Raw genomic sequence first — 20,494 nt, 5'->3', positions numbered from 1 at the left:
GAAGGGAAACAGAAAGTAAAATCTTAAAAAGGAAGTAAATATATTGTATGGCAGATAATAAAAGGAAGTTAAAAAAGTAGTGTAAAGGTGACAGGGAGTGATGGAGCTGAGGGGGTTGTTGTTTTAGGTAGATTGGTTAGAGAAAGCCTCAATAATGCAATAAACCTGAAACCTGAAGGGAATTAGGGAATGAGATAGGGGGACATCTGGAGAACACTGCTCCCGCAGAGGGAAGGGAAATGCAAAAGCCCTGAGGAAGGAGTAGACGTCTTGTGTTTGAGAACCAGAAAGAAGACCAGAGAGACACGGTAGAAAATGAGTTCCTGTAGTGGCTGGTGTGCTATGGTAAGGACTTCTAATTTTACTCTGGGTGAGATGGGAAGCCATTAGAGGCTTTTGAGTAGAGACATGGCATGATTTGACATCCATTTTAGAAGGATTATTCGGACTCTGTGTTAAGAATAGACATAGAGGGGAAAAGTGAAGCAAGGAAACCTGCTCAGAAGCCACTGCAGTGGTCCCAGTGAAAGATTTTGGCAGCTATAGAAAGATAAAGAAGCGCCAGATTCTGATTTAATTTGAAGATGGAAGCTATAGGGTTTGCCGATGGTTTAGAGATGGGTTTGAGACAACACGGGGGTAAAGAAAGAGTAAGAATGTTGGCCAAATAGAAAGATGGAGGTGTTCTTGATGAAATGGGGAAGATTACAGGAGCAGAAGTTAATTGATTGGGGAAAATTAAGAGTTTAATTTTGGATATGGTAAATTTCAAACAACTGTTAGATATCCAAGTAGAAAAGTCAAGTAAGAATTTGGACATGAGTTTGGAGGTTGGGAGAGAGCTCTAGCCTGGAGATCTAGTTTATATTCCTGCCTCCCCACACCCCCCCAATCTTCTTTTCACCTCCAGATGAGCATCCCACTTGGACTTGCTAGAAAATTGATATTTTCAGTGGGATTAAGAACTAAGGAGATTACAGATGGCATGATACTTTAAGATCAAACTGTTTGGAAGGGAAGCAAGAGAATTTTTTAAAGCCCCGATTCACTTTCTTAGCTTTCTGTAATTAATTTGGGTCAACATATCTTTTATCTTTGAGCAAAATACTATCAGTAGCAAAACATCATATACCTATAAATATATTTATTGGAAACACTCGAGACTTCTGAGTCAGGAGACAAATGTAGAGATCACTGTGCTAATAATTAACAAATTATTCTTTGATGCACAAATTGTTGGATGAGAGTATCAGTCATTGAACATTTATTAAGCACTGATTTTGCACCGCTGACAACAGCCCAACAGGGCTAGGACTAGTAAAACTCAGTCCCTGCCTTCAAGGGGCTTAACACAGAGAGCCTGAAATCTGGCATATTCCCAAGGTCAGCTCACAGCAAATGGTATGTTTGCGAAATCTGTCTTTAGTTCTCTTCTACCACCATATTTAAAAGTTAACTTATCCTACAGCACATCCACTTTTGAAACCAATCCATAAACAAGAGAGATGGTGTAGCAGGGCATAGCCTGAAAATGTATGGAACTGAGAACCATGAAGACAGCGCAGTTTGGTGTAAAGAGCACCAGAAGGGAGCCAACTTCTTAATCCTACTTAGCATGTCACTTATCGACTGTGTTATATATGATAAATTTATTTATATGGAACAATTCAATGCCTCATTGATGCAAGAGAACAATTATCCTGCACCAAAGACTTCAGAAATTTCTATTTCTGATCCTTCAAACCTTCATTGTTTTACATAATTTTGTTTTTTAATCCTTATTTTAGTGGCGTTGACTTACCCAACTCCAAAATATTTTAATGTGTAATTATCACATGTGGCACTGATGAGTCCAGTAAACATTAATTGGGCACCTACTGTGCTACCCGCTGGTGACAAAGAATGAGACACAGCTCTTCTTTTCAAGCAGGGAGGAGAACTCTCATAAACATAAATCCTTACAAAAATTGCAAAGGTGGATGTTTGCATGAGACACTATGAGAGCCCAGAAAAAGGCATGGATCAACCTAAGAGGGTCAGAGAAGGCTTGTTAGGGAGTCTTAGAGAATAAGTGGGAGTTCACCACTAAACCATAAGGAGGTCATGGGTAGGAAGAAAGATCATTCCTGTTAGATGGAGCAATAAGAAACAACAATGAGTCAGCTGCATGAGATTAAGTGTTAGAATATAAATTTCAAGATAGGGAATCATGAGAGTTGCAACAGAAGAGATGAGTTAGACTCAGATCATGGGGGGATCTGAACTCTGAACTTAATTATGCTCTTGCTGGGGAGCCATTCTTCCCTAAGCCAACTCAAATCCTTCTTTTTTTAAAGTGTGGGCAGAGTACTTTGAACAACTAAGAACTAAATAAATGACTTTATACAAGTGCAGAGGTTTCTTCTTTTATGTTTTGCTGATGCCTGGGGAGAAATGATGCAAGAAATAAATATTACGGAAATTAATTAATTAGCGTATTACTTGTAGTATTTAAAAGTCATCAGAAATAATGATACATGCTGGAAGCATCTTTTAAATGATTATTAGAGATTATAATCAGAAAGCATAAATATTAAGTCAATGACCTCTGGGGTCCCTTATAACTATTGTAAAATTCCATAATTATGACCTTGCTTTTTTTCTCATGTCTGAGGAGTTGCCAGAGGGGAAGTATCTCTAAAGAAGGAATTAAGAACTCAGGCTCAGCTTGTGTTGCAACATCTCTGCTCTTAGAGTTCACTTCATAGGAAACAATGAGGATATTTACCAAGGGTTTCTCGGAAATGATTTCAAATTTCCAGAAAGTACATTATAGAAACTCAGGAGATTAGCCAGACAGAAGCTTATGAGAAACATGCAAATGATGTGAAAAATATGAATTTAAGTAATACAACAAGCTGTATATATATATATGGAAAGATATAAACCATACCTCATTAGTGCTTTTTATGATGTGTGTCTGATTCTATGACTAAAAATATATCTGGTAATACACACAGTTTGATCTGGTACATTTTCATTTAAAAAATCATTCCCCAAATCCTATAATTACTGAGATTGCTGACCAGTGCTATTTGAAAACTCTTTGTAGTCCAGGTTACTTATCATCATGTCGGATAAAAATAGGCAAATGACATCTGCTCCCTTTTAAGAAATAGAGTTCCTGGCTTCATCTAACCTAATTAGCTGGTTAGAGTAGCCATCCATAAAAACAGAAGCTAGCACTTCAGGACCCATTAGCATCGCCCCATGAAGCTGCTCTCCTTAGCTGGCTGATTGCTCTCTTTCCAAGCCTAAGGATCTTGCCCCTAATATGTGGTAGATCCCATTCAAGTTTCCTCTTACCTTTAATTCTGTAACTGGTTAGCGTACGTTGCTAATGATGTTAAATAATGAGATTTTTTGTTATTGTTGTTGTTCTTTGAGTTCATACCTTGATTTAGTTAATTCCATCAAAGTTATGATGACAATCAATTGTAGTTTATATTTATATGTTCTCTTTTTGAAAGCACATTCTAACTTTTTTTTAAAAAAATTGAATACAATTTTAAACACAAAATTTTTTAAAACATTTTAAATTTAAACATTTAAAATTTTTAAACATTTGTTTCATAGAACACCAATTCTCAAAAGAATATTCTTTGAAAAGCAAAGGAGAGGAGGCTCCTTGAGTTGACCTTTTCAAGGTCAGCACTTGAAATGTTGCATGGATGACTCATCAAGAAGACTTCCAACCATTAGCACATTAAAGGTTCTGAGTCTTCTGGCAGTAAACAAACCTGTTTCCCTTCACTTAACCAGAATTATCAAGCTTATCTGATCAAAGAAGGTTTGGTTTTTTTCTTATAAAATATGTTACTATTTCACGGAATTTCACAATTTTGGAAATAAGAGATATTAAATCAGAATTTTGGAGTCCACAGCATTCAAAATTTATCCATTTTATATATCTACACATATCCCACTTGACAAATAATTTGAGGGTCATAGATACCATTCTAAGGTTAGCTTGCTCCAGTTACAGAACTGTAAATGGCAATATGATTTCCTTATTTCCATTCCAAATCATGTCATTGTTACCAAAGAATTTTGGTTAGTTACCTGAAGATACTCTCCACTACTTTATCTGGAGGCATAACATACTTGCTACTAGATTGAAGTAGGAGCATATTTATAATTTTTCATCTAAGAACAAACACATTTCCAAACACATGCAAAATGGAGCAGAGTTTACATTTTTACCACATGCACAGTTCCAAAATCATAGCAATATGAGGTAAAATATAATATTAAGCATTATAAAGATCATAATGGGGCTCGCCAAGATAAACCCTTATAGATAGGAGAAATAGAATAGAAAAGCAAAGTGGTAAGCAACACTGAATCCATGAATCCAGATTTAGGTTGTAGCAGCTACTGATGGGAAATTAAGAGAGTTCTAGATGATACTAGGAACAAAGTAGGATCATTACCTGAAAACAGGGACTGGAGTGGAGTTCTCCTGCTCCAGAATAATACAGCTGGGGAAAAACAAAACAAGACAACTACTGCTGACTTGCTACCTGGATCTATGGCATTATAGGGATGAGGCAAGGCAATGACACAATCTCAAATGAAAGAATAATTCCTATTTACCAAGAGCAAGAATCTATAAAACATAAACACATATAAATGAAACAATCCAAGAGGAGATGAAACAGACTGAGCCACAGACTTTGGAAAGAAAAAATAGAGTCATTGAAATTAAAGAATAAAACAAAACTCATTAGGTGAAACATTTCTAAAGATGGAGTAGCACTGTACAAAAAGAGAGAGTTAAAGAATTAGATGATTATACCAAGGAATTCACAAAGAATACATCACAAAGAGCAAAATAAGCTTCAAAAGGACAAGGAAAAGCAGCTAAGAAATATGGATGACTGATTTGAGAGTCTCCAGAATAAGAGAATAGAGGGAATGGTGAAGAAACAATATCTGAACAGACATAACTGTGAATTTTCTAAAAGTGAAGAAAAACAAAAATGCTCATAGCAAATTGTTGAATTCTGAGATGTGCAAGATAAACATAAAGCTAGAACGAAAACACTGAAGATATTAAAAATAACCCTAAAAGCTGGAGACAAAACATTATCTGCAGAAAAGTGGCAAACTGTCAGGAGATTTCTCTTTAACAATAAGAGACCCCAGAAGATAATGAAGTTATATACTTAAGGTGCTGAGGACAATACCTGTGACCTAGAATTTTATACCCAGTTAAACTAGAAGAGTGAAAGCAAAATGAACACACTTTCAAATACACAAACACTAAGACTATTAACTACCACAGATACTCGGCTAAAAAAAAATTAAACATTGTCATCAAGCAGAGAAGTGAACTTAGAAATTGATAAAATATGTCACTAAATTTAATTATTTATTACCTGAAAAAACAACTTACTGTTTTATGTATTTTTGGAAATGTAAAATATAAGTCTAATTGAAAATAATGAGCTGGTAGGTTGAAATGATAATGCATAGTTGTAGTATGATAGGTTCTGTGTCATGTATGAGAGAGGGAAAGAAACGGTGCATAGCTATAGAATTTGTCAGAAAATAAAATTAACTCTATGTTTCTAAAAATTCCAGAATACCTAATAAAATGATAATACAATGAGACCTTCTACGCCTACAGAGGAAAATAAAAAGGACTATTAAAAATTTTATTAATTCAGAAGAGGAAGAGAAAAAAGGAACAAAGGAAAAGGATGTGAACAGAAAACACAAAATAAGATGATAGAAATAAGACTAACTAGATCAATAAGTGTAATAAATGTAAAAGAAATAAGACTAAATAGATCAATAAGTGTAATAAATGTAAAAGATTTAACACTTAACAAAGCTAACAATTAAAAAAAGACTGACTTACAAACTAGGTTTAGAAAACAAAATCCATCTAAGACAAAACTACCATGAGAAATTAAAAATATGAGGATGAATTTTTCATAAATTATAAATCATATATATCTATCATATTGTGTCATCTACTACTTTTTTTTACTTAACCTTATGTTTTGGGCATTTATTAGTCTTGATAGATGAAGCTTTAGTACATTCATTTAAACTTCTGTGCTTAGTATTTGTAAACTATTGTTTGATATTAATAATAACTATAATAACTACAATTTATTTACCGATTCTCTTTTTAAAAGCTTTTCAGGTTACTTCCAGTTTTATTGCTCTATAAACAATGCTAAAATTCGCATGTTGTATACACCGTGTGCATTTTTAGCAAGATTTTTTTCTAGATAATATACCTAAAGGAGGAATTGTGGCATCATTAGGTGTACACTTCTGCAATTATTGGGTGGTACTCAATTGCTAAACAAAGCGTAGTTGCACCAATTTAGACTCCCATCAAAGTTGGAAATTCTAAAATTGCAAACTTCTCTCTGTTTTTGTCATTATTTTGATATTGTCAGACTTCTTAAACTTAACCAACCCCATATATGTAAAAATATTCCCCATTTTGGTTTTGGTAATAATTGTGTATTTTCCCCTGAATGCTAGGGAAGGTTAATATCTATTAACATGTTTATAGGTTTTCTCTAATGTGAATTGCCTGCTCATATTATTTTCCCATTTTTTCTATTGGATTCTTTTGAAGCTGAACTGTTCTTGATTTGTTGGACTGGATATTATTTGATTGTGACATGTATATTAAATCATTTAATTCCTTTTTCTAGTATTTTATTTAGGAACTTTAGGTTCATAATTTTCACTTTCTTCTTCTGTCCTCATCTGGTTTTGATTTCAAGATTATTCGCTTTCTATTCTGTTAAATATTCTTCATTTGTTAGTTTTTTAAAGGTTGGACAAAATTCAACCTGAGAATAGTCAGGCTCTGGAGTTATTTTGCGCTTTGCTGGAAGAAAGTGAAATAGAAATGGGCAGTAATAATTTTGACTATAAATCAAATGTATTTACAAGCTGTTGGTTTATTACACCTTTCTGGGGTTTTTTTGACATTTGTATAACGCTTTTCTAGAAATATTTATATTTAATGCAAGTTTTCAAAATGTTTTTTACTTTTCTTTAATCTATTCTGTTGTGATTTTAAAAATTGATGAACATCTGTGGTTGTGTTCCTGTAGTTTAAAATATTTTAAATTTTTTTCAATCACTCTTTTTGGAAGTATGACTTTTATTAACTTGTTAAATAACTATATTTAGTTTTGTTGATGTTTTATTTTATTTGTTTGACTTGTTTTACATTATTTTTAGTCTTACTTTGAAATTTTCTTCTCCTTAGTAAGAGTTTGTTATTTGTTACCTTCCTAGCTTCTTGAGCAGAGAGCTAAGCTCATTTATTTTCAAATATTGTTTTTTTAATAAAGCCATTTAAGACTATAAATTTATTCTAATTAGTATCTTAGTGAGCTACTATAAATTTTTATTATTAAACTTTTATTTTTCAACTCTAAACATTTTAAAATGTCTATTGGAAATTTAGGAGTGCCCTCCCAAATTTCTAACTTTTCTAATTATAATTATCAATTCATTATTGAATTATTAATTTAATTTTATTTTAGAGAGCACGGAATGTATGAGCTCAATTTTAATAAACGTTTCCTGTATACTTGAAATTAAAGTATACTTTCTATTTCTTTGGTGTAAAATTCTCTCTCTCTCCCTCTCTGTATTTGTTTCACTCAAAACGTCTCTCTCCCAACTACTTTACTTTTGGCTGCTTGGCCTATGGCATTTCTCACAGACTTGACTTAAACTATTCCTTCATGACTGTTAGTTTGTGAGATTTAACTGTAAATTCTGTCAGTTGTTGCTTTATACAGGGAAAGACTACACTTTTATTTGCACACAAACTCATAATTCTTATGTATTTCTTGTAAATCATTCTCTTTTTATTATTTTCGGTTCCCATTCAGTTCCTCTTGCCTGAAGTTCTGTTTTATCTGATATTAATAATTCCCTGCCAGTTTTCTTTTGGTTAATGTTTACATGGCATCTTATATAAAGATAAATTTATATATGAAAATATAAATTTGAAAGCACACAGAAAAATATCATGTACTGTTTACGGATCCATACACATGTAAAAAGTATCCAAAACAGTCATGGGGGACACTGCTGCTGATAGTGGCAGACTAGCAATTTGAACCAATACCTCCAAAGAGAAAATCTATGTGTCTGGATTCATGTATTTGGAAGAGGCATTTGAGAGGCTGTGGGTCAAAGACAAAATCAAAAGGAAAATTAGGATATATTAATATATTTTAAATTAACGATAATGAAAAGACTACATATCAAAACTTGTTTGCTGTAACTGAAATCACGTCAGAAGGACACTTTCAGCATTAATATGTCTATCAGAAAAGAAGAAAAGCTGAACATCCATGAGATAAGCAATCTTCTCAGGAAGTTAGAAGTAAATTAAACTCACAGAAAGCACAAGAAAAAAAATAACAAAGACAAAAGCAAAAACTTTAATGAGACTAGAAAAGACAAGGTCACATTTCAACTCATTGAGGCCAAAATATCTGTGATTAAAAAAAACACTGTCTAAGACATCAAAAGAGAGAAAAATTCCAGGCCAATTTTACTTAAGAAGATAGACACAAAAATACCTAGTAAAATATCAGCAAATAAAATCTAGCAAAATGTAAATGGAGTAGCACATCACAAGAAGCTGAGTTATTCCAGAATGAAGGCTGTTTAACATGAGAACATTAGAAATGAAGTCATCACATATACAGCATAAAGGAGAAGATATTATGATCATCTCAACTGCAGAAAATTTGATAACATTTATTGTCTATGGTAGGTTGAATAATGGCCCCTCCAAAGATACACAGTAATGTGTTGCTTAAAGATGGCGACACATTCTGAGAAGTGCGTCATCAGGTGATTTCGTCGTTGTGGGAACATCCTAGTGTGTACTTATACAAACCTAGATGGTATAGCCTACTACACACCTAGGCTATGTGGTATAGCCTATTGCTCCTAGGCTACAAACCCATACAGCACGTTACCGTACTGGATACTGTAGGCAATTGTAAAACAATGGTAAGTATTTGAGTATCTAAGCATATCTAAACATAAAAAAGGTACAGTAAAAATACACATAAAAGATAACAAATAGTACACCTGTATAGGGCACCTACCATGAAGAGACTTGCAGGACTGAAGTTGCTCTGAGTGAGTCAGTGAGTGAGTGGTGAGTGAATGTGAAGGCCTGGGACATCACTGTCACTCCTGTAGACTTTAGACTCCACGCTTAAGCTGCACTAAATTTATTTAAAAAAATATTTTCCTTTCTTCGGTAATAAATTCACCTTAGCTTCCTGTAACTTTTTTACCTTATAAACTTTTTAATTTGTCTTAAACTTTTTTGACTTTTTTGTAATAACACTTGGCTTAAAACACAAACATATTATACAGCTGTACAAAAACATTTTCTTTCTTTATATCCTTATTTTATATGCTTTTTTCTATTTTTAAATTTTTTTATTTTTTATTTTTTCACTCTTTAAACTTTTTTGTTAAAAACTAAGACACAGGGGCTCGTCCCGTGGCCGAGTAGTTAAGTTCGCGCGCTCCGCTGCAGGTGGCCCACTGTTTCGTTGGTTCGAATCCTGGGCGCGGACATGGCACGGCTCATCAAACCACGCTGAGGCAGCGTCCCACATGCCACAACTAGAAGGACCCACAACGAAGAATATACAGCTATGTACCGGGGGGCTTTGGGGAGAAAAAGGGGAAAAATTTTTTAAAAAACTAAGACACAAACACACACATTAGCCTAAGCCTACACAGGGTCAGGATCACCAACATCACTGTGTTCTACCTCCACATTTGTCCCACTGGAAGGTCTTCTTCTGGGGCAATACTCATGGAACTGTCATCTCCCATGATAACAATGCCTTCTTCTGGAACACCTCCTGAAGGACCCTTGAGGCTCTTCTTGAGGAGGTGTCACTCTTTTCAGAAATATATCCATGGTGGTTTGCTTGGTTCGTTTCTTTTTTTCATCATAGATTTGCTTGTAAGCAGATAACGCCATGAACATTCCTCCCTATTAATGAAAACTTTCAGGTTTTGGGGTCCATGTTTTCAAACTGTTTCAAGAGCTTGTTGAGGTCTGCAATAGCTTCTGCTAAACCTTTCACTGAGGGTTCTTCTTTTTCTTCTCCTGCAGTTTCCTTTTCTCTTGCCTCTTCTTCAACTATGCATTCCTGTTCCATTTCCAACAACTCCTTATTAGCTAATTCCTTAGGATCCACCTCTGAGAGCAACTCAATGTCACCCTCACACAAGGGAGGGTTGTTTGCCACCTCAAGCATAGCCTTGTTGATTTTTGCAACCTCCTCATCCTTGGCAAATCCTTTGAAGTTTTGCATGAATTTCTTGAGCGTCTTCTTCCAGATGACATTCGTATGCTCCTTGATGACATTACCCCAAGCCCAAGTAAGGTCCCTTTTTTTTTTTTTTTAAAGATTGGCACCTAGGCTAACAGCTGTTGCCAATCTTCCTTTTTTTTTTTTTTTAAGGATTGGCACCTGGGCTAACAACTGTTGCCAATCTTTTTTTTTTTTTTTTCTGCTTTATTTCCCAAACCCCCCGGTACATAGTTGTATATCCTAGTTGCAGGTCCTTCTAGTTGTGGGATGTGGGACACCGCTTCAACGTGGCCTGACTAGCGGTGCCATGTGCGCGCCCAGGATCCGAACCCTGGGCCGCTGCAGCGGAGCGTGCGAACTTAACCACTCGGCCACGGAGCCGGCCCCCCAAGTAAGGTTCTTAATGCAGTCATAGATGTTGTAATCCTTCCAGAATTGCAGCAGTGTCTTCTCAGTGTCTTGCTCAGTTGCAGCAATAGCCTGGGCAAAGGTCCTCCTCAGGTAGTAGGCCTTAAAAGCTGCTGTAACTCCTTGATCCATTGGTTGGATCAAAGAAGTGGTGTTCAGAGGGAGATACACTGCTTTGATATTGGGATGAAGGTCACCAATATAAGGAGGATGTCTGGGAACACTACCAACAATGAGCAAAATCTTGAAAGGTATGTTATTCTCCAAACAGTACTTCTCCATTTTACTGGCTTAGCAATTCAGGAGGGCATCTTGGAAGAGGAGTGGGGTCGTCCATGACTTCTTATTATCCTGTAATACACTGGCAGTGTGTGCTTACCGATATGCTTGAAGGCCCTGGGGTTCTCACTGTACCGGATCACAAAGGGTTTCAATTTGTAGCCAGCAATATTGCCCCCAAGAAAGACTGTTATCCTCTCCTTCAAAGCCTTGAAACTTGGCATTGATTTGGCCTCCTTATGGATAAAAATCCTTTTACGCATCCATTTCCAAAACAGGGAGCTTTCATTCATGTTGAATATTTGCTCTGGCAAGTAATTTCCCCCCACAATCAGCTTATGTAGAGTTTCCAATAATTCTTCATCTGCCTTCACATCAGCGCTCACAGACTCACCGCTCACTTTCACATTATGTAATAGATAACAATTCTTGAATCATTTAAACCACCCAGAACTAGCAGTAAATTCAACATCATAGTCATGTCCAGCCTTTTCTCTCAACATCACAAATTTTTGCTTTGGCCATGATCATCATGGTGCTGAGAGGGATATCTTTTGTGTCTAATCTTTAATCCAGGTTATTAGAAGTTTCTCCATGTCTGATATAGGTCCTACTCAAATTTTTGTTAGTCTCGTTGGCTTCAATGAAGTAGATCCTTTAATAGCTTCCATCACTTGGTTCTTGTTCTTCAAGAGCATGGCTATAGTGAAATGAGACATGCCTGACTGGCAGGCAATAACCCATCACTGATTTTCCACCTTCATAGTCCTTAATCACTTTTAATTTTGTTTCCAGGTCAGTCACTCAATGTGGCCTCTTACTGGCAACATTAGTGGTGGATTTTGTACACTTAGGGGTCATGATGAACAAAACAACATGAGATTAAATCAAGCACAGGAGAAAATGATTTAATCAAGAGGCACAGTAAACATGCGATGTATGAAGCTGCCGCCAGCGTAGTGCAGCATACTGTTTTATAGTAAACTGTTTTTTTTAATAAGGGGTACACTTTAAAATAACAATAAAAGTATAGTATATTAAATACATAAACCAGTGACATAGTGATTTATTATAATTATCAAGTATTATGTACCTTACATAATTGTATGTGCTATACTTTTTCTTTTTTTACTGAGGAAGATTTGCCCTGAGCTAGCATCCATTGCCAATCTTCCTCTTTTTTTATTTTTTTTTTCATTTGAGCCGCCTCCACAGTGTGATCGCTAACAGACAAGTGGTGTAGGTCAAACCCGGGCCACAGAAGCAGAGTGTGCCAATCTTAACTACTAGACCACTGGGGCTGGCCTATATGTGCTATACTTTCATACAACTGGCAGCACAGTAAGTTTGTTTACACCAGCATCACCACAAACATGTGAGTAGAGAGTTGCGTTAAATGTTATGACAGCTACAATGTCACTAGGTAATAGGAATTTCTCAGCTCCATTATAATCTTATAGGTCTGTTGTCATATATTTAGTCTGTCATTGACCAAAATGTTGTTATGCAGTGTATGACTGTACATGTCTTAATCCCCAGAACTATGAATATGATACCTCACCTGGTAAAGGGAGCTTGTGTTATTAAAGGGACCTTGAAGTGATTAACTTAACATCTTGATGTGGGCATATTATCCTGGATTATCCCGGTTGGTTCAACGTAATCACAAGAGTCCTTATGAGAGGAAGGCAGAAGGTCAGTGTCAGAGAAGGAGATGTGACAACAAAAACAGAGGTAGGCATGATGCAAGGCCGTGAACCAAGGAATATGGATAGCCTCTAGAAACTAAAACATGCAAGGAAACATATTCTTTCACAGAACCTTGAAAAGAAATGCAGCCTGCTGACCCATTTTCAGTTTCTGACCTTCAGAATTGTATGATAATAAATCTGTACTGTCTTAAGTCACTAAGTTTGTGGCAATTTGTTACAGCAGCAATAGAAAACTAATATATTTTTGTTTATGATGAAAAAAATCTTAGCAATCAGGAAAAGAAGAGAATTTCCTTAATCTTACACGGGCATCTACAAAAAATATAGTGCAAACATTATCATTAAAGGTGGAATGTTGAAAGCTTTCTCTCTGAAATTGGAAATGAGACAAAGACGCCCAATATCACTTTTTCTATTTACCAATGTATTAGAAATCCTACCCAATGCCATAAGGCAAGAAAAATAAATGATAAAAGGATTGTAAAGAAAAATGAAACCACCATTTTTTGAGGATTTCATGATGATGTATATTAATATCCAAAAGAATCTATAATAAATGTTAGAACGAAAAAGTGAATTTAGCAAATTAAAAGGAAACAGGGCTCCCTGAAGGTCTGGCTAATTCCAGAGTCATTAAAGTAAATGTAAAAGATGAGCCTGGAACATCTTTTTATGTCAAAAAGTAAAGAAGTGCTCAAAAAATGAAGAGGGCGTCAAAATTATGCAGAGCCAATTTGAAGAGGTTCCCCATTGGCCATACTACAGGTGAATTTGCCTCAAAATGAATAATGACAGTCATTACCATTGAATAAAATGATAATCCATAAGTCCATGCTGAATGTAAGTAAATGAATAAACAAATATATGCGGGAGAATTGAAAGCTCTTATTTATATTATAGTGATTATATAATTAATCCAGGCAAGAATCACAAATGAATGTTGAAATTATTGGGTGAATGTTTGAAGACGAACAGGATGTTACTTAATCTCAAAGTATCTCTCCTTAGTTTACTTAATAAAAGTAGAAATAAATAGTAATGAGAAATAAGTGGTAATTGTAAAGTGGAACAAATCTTGTGGATGGCACTTTAATCAAGTGATCAAAGTTGACATCACTAAAACAGGAAAAACTTACAATGTGTGCCTTCTGATTCAATGTACTGGAAGGAGCGATTAGATAGATGCAAAGATAGAAGGATAGACAGACCATACATAAATACGTATGCCTGCGTGTGTATGTGTGTGTGTGTCTGAGAAATGCTAACAACTGGTAAGTCTGAGTGAAAAGTAAATGGAAATTGTTTGTGCTAATTTAATAAAATATGTGGAATATCCATACATGGAAAATTTAGAAAAATTAAAGATCTAAATCAATGGAGAAGTACACTATATTTATGAATTAGAATGCTCCATGTCCTAAAAATTTAAATTATCCTCAAATATAAGAATTTGTTCCATATAATTCCAAACAAATTCTAACAGATTTTTTTTTGTGTGGAAATTGATAGTAATAGTCAAAAATGTATATAGAAATGCGAGTGCCAAGAATAACCAAAATAATCATGAAGAGTTAATTCTTTCATCTCCTTGTCTTGTACAAGAAGAAAACAATGTGACAGAAATTACCCTATTAGGTAACAAAGTCCCAAGATTACAAGGTATAAAGATACAATAGCTAATTAAACAGTGTGATATTAACACAAAGAAAGGCAAATGGTTCGGAATAAAGAAAGCCAATCCTCTCATCTCTGATTTATGATAAAAATGCAATGAACAGTACAGGGTAAATAATGGCCTTTTCAAGAAGTGTTGCTGAGTCCATTGAATATCCATACCAGGGAAAAATAAAACTGTATCCCTACCACACACCATAAACAAAAGGCGATTCTCAGTTTGAACATCTTAATGTGAAAGGAAAAGCAATAATGGTTCAGGTTTTTTGGTTCAGAGAACATGGAAGAATATCTTCAGGACCTTGGGGTGGGGAATATTCCTTAAATAGTCTAAAGAAAGCTATATCCATAAAGGAAAATATTGTAAATTTTACATATTAAAATTAAAAACCTCTATTTATCAAATAGAAAATTTTATGAGTGAAAAGACAAGTTGGGATATATATTGCTAATATACATAATTTGATAAAGGGCTTGGGTACATAATAGATAAAAAATTTCTGCAAATCAACAAGAGAAAAAACAGACAACCAGATCAAATACTGGGTAAGACACTTGAGTAGACATTTCACCTGAATGGACCAATAAACGTATAAGAAAAGTGCTCAACCTCATTTGTAATCAGGAAAATGCCAGTAAAAATCACAACACATTATATTCATCAAAATGGCTAAAACTAAAAGGCTGATAATGCCAAGTATTGGCAGAGCAATGGCAATGCTCATACAGTGCTGGTAGGAGTGTGATTTCTAAAATCTCTTTGGAAACTGTTTGGCATTACCAATTAATTCTACAATTTCCTTCTTTGATAAATACCCAAGTGATTAAATCAATTCTGGCATATTGATATGATTGAATACTATACAGCAATGAAAAAGAACAATTAAAGCCATGTGAAACAACAAGGTGACTCTCATAAGTATCATTTTGAAAAAAAGAAACCAAACACAATGAAACATATAGTTTGACTCCTAATACATCAAGTTCAAAAACAGGCAAAATTGATCTATAGTGGTAAAAGACAGAATATTATTTACTTTTTGAGGAGAAGGGTAGGGGATAGCGGTTGTTAGGAGGTACAAGTTTGGGTGGGGGGACTCCTTGGAAGCTAATAATGTCAATTTTCTAAACTGGATACCGTTTGCATGAACCTCTTCATACTGTGAAAATTAATTGAGCTGTACACTTAACATTCACACACTTCTTTGACATGTATTTAAGTTTCATCTAACAGGTGAACTTTTCTAAATACATCGGAATAACATATCAAAATCGTAACAGTGGTTACTTCTGGAGAAAGAGGGTGATAACTGAGATTCGGGAGGGGCTGATGGTGAGCGGGGAGAGTTCAACTCTATATCTTATTTCATTTTAAAAAAATACAAAGCAAAATATTAAAACATGATTAACGTAAGATTTGTTACGTCAGTATTTGTTATATTACTACATACAATATATACACAGTCATGTCCAATGTATACTGTATACTATAGATACTCTGTAAATTCAAAATCCTTCCCACACAAACAAGTAAGGTTATCCTAAGTAGTATGTTCACCAATACAAGAGACACTTCCAGGATGAGGCCATCATGGTCTCCAAACTGCTCTTGAAACTAGAATTGTAGCATCTGAAGATGTTGTTGGCCACTGTGTGCGTTACATTTCACAGAGTGCACTTTATTAGGCCTTGGGAGAAACTTGTCCCTGTCCTGACAACTGGGAGTATTTGGGCTTCCCTTCTCCTGAGGAAAATAGTAGACATTTTGAATTATCATATAATTGGTCCTATTTTGACTTTTGTACTATTAATCAGAAACCTCAGAGTCAAATTTGCAGTCCTTCCCCTATAGTATGAGTTTTTAGTACTAATCTAAATCTTAGCTTAATTTTACTTACTTTAAAGTTAATTATTATTTGCCCCATCTACTTTTTAATCTTATTTCACCCTGAATTACTTCTTAAAGGCTCCTGGAATGTGACTGGTTAAAAATTATTAAATATATGATGAATTTGATCCAATGATTTTTTTTAAAAAAATGTCTTTTCAATCATTTATCTTCTGTGTTTGTATCCATGAAGAGATTTGCATGATGGAAGAACTGATTGAAGAGCAAGCAGCAACGAGTTGGCACTTAGGGCAAGAACTTAGGGCAGTTTTACAATGAAAAAGAATGCTCCCCAGCAGGAAAACTGAAAAGAACTTAAGGCAATGAGTAAGTAGTAAACGATATACTACTCGGTATCCTGATACGCTCTTCTGTTCTCTGTAGGGTGATAGGAAATTTTGGTGAGTCTTAGGGTAAGCACTGTTATGAACTCTTCGTGAGACCCACAAACCCTTCTACATGGAGAAAATTTACACACTTATATATAGTTGATATAGAAGGCAAAACTAGTTTTCTGACTCTCTTTTCTGAATATCATGCATTGATGCCATGTTTGCAGTTTTGTTACATTTGTGTTACTGTATTTTATTTTGTTAAAATTCTTTTATTTCATTACTATTTTATTACATTGATTTATTGCAGTTCAGTTATAAGTGATAGATGCTGTGGTTTCTCCTGTTCGCCCTATATTCCTTTCATCTGTATACACACACACACACCTCTTTCAAATAACCATGGATGATTTGTAAACTACTTCTCACCCTGTTTTCCATTTCAGTCTCATTAAAATTTCCAAAGTCAGCTCTGGAGTTCAAGCTTTCTCAAAGATCAATGCAGACTTCACTTACCGTTGGGTTTTGCTGATCCATCCTTCAAGAAGCTAATTTAAATTTCTCCCTGCTAGGTAATATGGTAAGTCACTACTCTATGTCAATATTTGCTTTAAGTTCTTTTCCACTTGATGGAGTTCATGAGATGTGTAAAACATTTTCTTGGCTCTTCAAGAGTGGGTTTTATATGTATGTAAAAATAGAAAGGAAATGAGTGTAAACTTTTCCAAAAGGCCTTTCTGAAATGAATGATCATTTTATTATTTTCTCAGATAAAATTAACTCAGTCACTTGAAAGAAATACAACACTCATATTTAATGCAAAGTATTGAGATGAGAGAATGAAATATATCTGTATTTATAATTCATCATAACATTTTATATTCAATTTTCACTTTGCCAAAATGCATTCATCACTGAATTTTAGAAAAATAGAGGAATTCTTAATACTTCATGAATAAAAGTCTGAGGGGGAGGAATTCCCTCTGGTAGCAGTTTTATTTCAAATCAAGTCGTAGCTTCGATTGTTTGATGCAGGCAAAAATCCCAAAGAAAAGATTTAAATGTTGCAACGTTCTCTTAGTATCTAAAACATAAGAGAAGTAACTCCCTAGACTTAGAAACATAGCTACAATAGCAACCTCCCACCTCTAAGCCCATCAACTTTAGGTCCCAACTAGAGGATGACAGGAGTTGGCCAATGAAAGAATAACATTTCTCAGAGTTCATTTTACTCTTGAGTCACTTTTGCATGAAATGATAGCATCCCTTTTGGGGACTGGCCTCAGTGCATCTCTCTGTAAATTACTACCATATATCAGTCTTGATTCAATAGACTATAAAATATAGGTGTTTTTTTTATTGGCAAGAACTTAGGGCATTTTTACCATGAAAAATAACGCTCCCCAGCAGGAAAACTTAAAAGAATTAAGAGTTATGGGACTACAAGGAGAAACTGACCACTTCTTCCCTTGAAAAACCTCTTCCCTTATCTTTATTTCCAGATCTCCAATGTATGACCTTCTAATTCTGTTGAAGAAAAGGAGACTGAAGTTGTAAAAATAATTTCAACTCAAACTCCTTGGATCCAACTCACATAATTAATTTAACAGTAGCTCAAGGTTTCTTTTTTCCTTAAACCACTCTTTCTTTTTCCTAATTGCCTAATTTTCTAATAGGCATTGGAATCTTCCATTTGAGTCCTCTCAGAGCCTGATTTCATCTATGTCAGAACATTGGAGACTAGAAAATTGGATTGCATATTAAACTTATTCTACTTTAAAGCTTCTTGAATTTGGTTCCTATTGGATATTAGATTCCTTTAGTAGCTAAGAAACCATGGCGACGACAGTACAGTATGCTTTGATATAATCAAAAAGGATTTGTGTCTCCATCCTTAGGCATTATAAAACATTCCTCTCTGAAATAAAATTGTATATCTGGAGCATAGTTCTGTTTTGTAAATTTTATTGTTCTGTTAATTTAGATGTTGTTTAAAGGGTTCAAAATGAAAAACAGGCTCACCCTTTAAGGAAGCTGTGCCGTAAATCCAGGTTCACACACAGGCAAATCCAAATAGAGGTTCGACAAAGAGCCATTTAGTGCAAATGAGCTCTTAATAAGATATAAATATGATTCAGTTTGGAAATAAAAAATGGTAGTGTGTTTCCTAGAGGAAAATCTCCACTACTGGAAAAAGATCATCATGAAAGAGTCACACTGTTGACCAAAGTATTTAGCCTGCCTCTATTTTCCTTTTTTGTTTTTTCTCTTGCTGTAAAGGGGAAAAAGCAAGTAGAAACCAAATGAGAAATAAATAAGGCTGAGGGACCTAAAATTGAGAGAAAGGAAAAAAGTGAGAATCCTCAAAACTGAATAATGAGACAAAAAGTTAAGCAAATATGATAATTACTCAATATCATCATTCTAGCAAGCCCCACTTCAGGAACTAAATTGCCTGGAGCTGTGAATAAAATGTGTGGCTATAAGGAAGATAAAGTTAAAAATTTTTCATTTCGCAAGTGAAAAACAAGGCTGAATTTAATAAAAAGGCACCAATGATGGAAAGATCTTCAGCAAATCCAATCACCTTATTACAAGAGAGAACTGGGGATCAGAGGAATTCAATGACATGTCCAAGTTTACATGCTTATTAATGATGGGGCTAGGACTAGAGCCAGCATCTCCTGAAATTTCCAGTAGCACCCTCACTACCTAAAAGGATGTGTGTCTTTAAATTGTTCATTTATTTGCATTCTTCCACAGTTATTTAGTCAGCATTTTCTACATGCCAGGAATTATATTCGGTCCTGAGGATTCAGGATAGAGAAGAATTATACAAAAGATACAGTCTTTGTACTCATTGAGTCTTTGAGGAAAACCAACATCAAACCATTATTTACAAAATTAATTACAGCTGGAATGAGTGCCACAAAGACGTGCAGCATAATATAAAAATTTTGCAAGTATCAGCTATCTATCTAGGACTTCTTGTTCTACTGCTTTTCTGAAATTTCTCTTGTTGAAGTCACTAAGACACATTTCTTTCCTAATTTTACATGAACTTTCTTCAGCCTTTGACATTGCTAACAGTTTCTTCCTTCTTGAAGCTGTTCCCTTAACGTGACCCTTTTTGTAGCGGTCTTTCATCTACCTTCCAAAAAAGTAATACAAGGGGTTTCGGATCCAGGCCAAGTATTGCAGGACAGGCTTGTGGCTGCAAACCTTGGACAAGACAGGAGCTAAAACACAGCTTTGGGGGCTGAGGAGTTAATGGAGTCAAATGGATGGATATAGTAAAAGTTACTGACAGCACCCTGAGGGAGTCATCAAGAACGAAGCCATGGGAAAAGAAGTAACTTGGAAAACTTGAATACAGCCATAAAAGCGAATGAAGTCCTAACATAACAACGTGGATGAACTTGGAAAACATTATGCTAAGTGAAATAAGCCATAGACAAAAGGCCACATATTGTATGATTTCATTCACGCGAAATACCCAGAATAGACAAAGTCAGAGAGACAGAAAATATGTTGGTGGTTGCTGGGGACTGGAGGCAGTAGGAAATGGGGAGTGACTGCTTATTAAGTACATGGTTTCCATTTGGGTGACAAAAAAACTTCTGGAACTAGAGAGTGGTGATGGTTGCCCAAGGTGGTAAATGTACTTAATGCTACTTAATTGTACACTTTAAGTGATTAAAATGGTAAATTTTATGATGTGTATTATTGTGTATTTCACCATAATAATCACAATCACAATAACAATAACAATAATAGTAGTAGCAGTAGGGCCTTGTCAGCAATGGG

General features: G+C 35.0%; 1 long non-coding RNA gene across 1 annotated transcript; it reads left to right on the top strand.

The window, feature by feature from the left end:
* The first annotated feature begins 56 nt into the window (after nt 1-56).
* On the top strand, nt 57-19,022 carry LOC103559214 (uncharacterized). Its single transcript, XR_546923.2, has 4 exons — nt 57-345; nt 16,549-16,682; nt 17,134-17,267; nt 18,190-19,022. It is a non-coding gene; the product is annotated as an uncharacterized lncRNA (long non-coding RNA).
* Nucleotides 19,023-20,494: the final 1,472 nt, after the last annotated feature.

The sequence above is a fragment of the Equus przewalskii genome, chromosome 1 (assembly GCF_037783145.1).
Source record: "Equus przewalskii isolate Varuska chromosome 1, EquPr2, whole genome shotgun sequence".
NCBI classification, from domain to species: domain Eukaryota; kingdom Metazoa; phylum Chordata; class Mammalia; order Perissodactyla; family Equidae; genus Equus; species Equus przewalskii.
The sequence above is the reverse complement of the archived record's forward strand: the minus strand, read 5'-3'. Positions and strand labels throughout refer to the sequence as shown.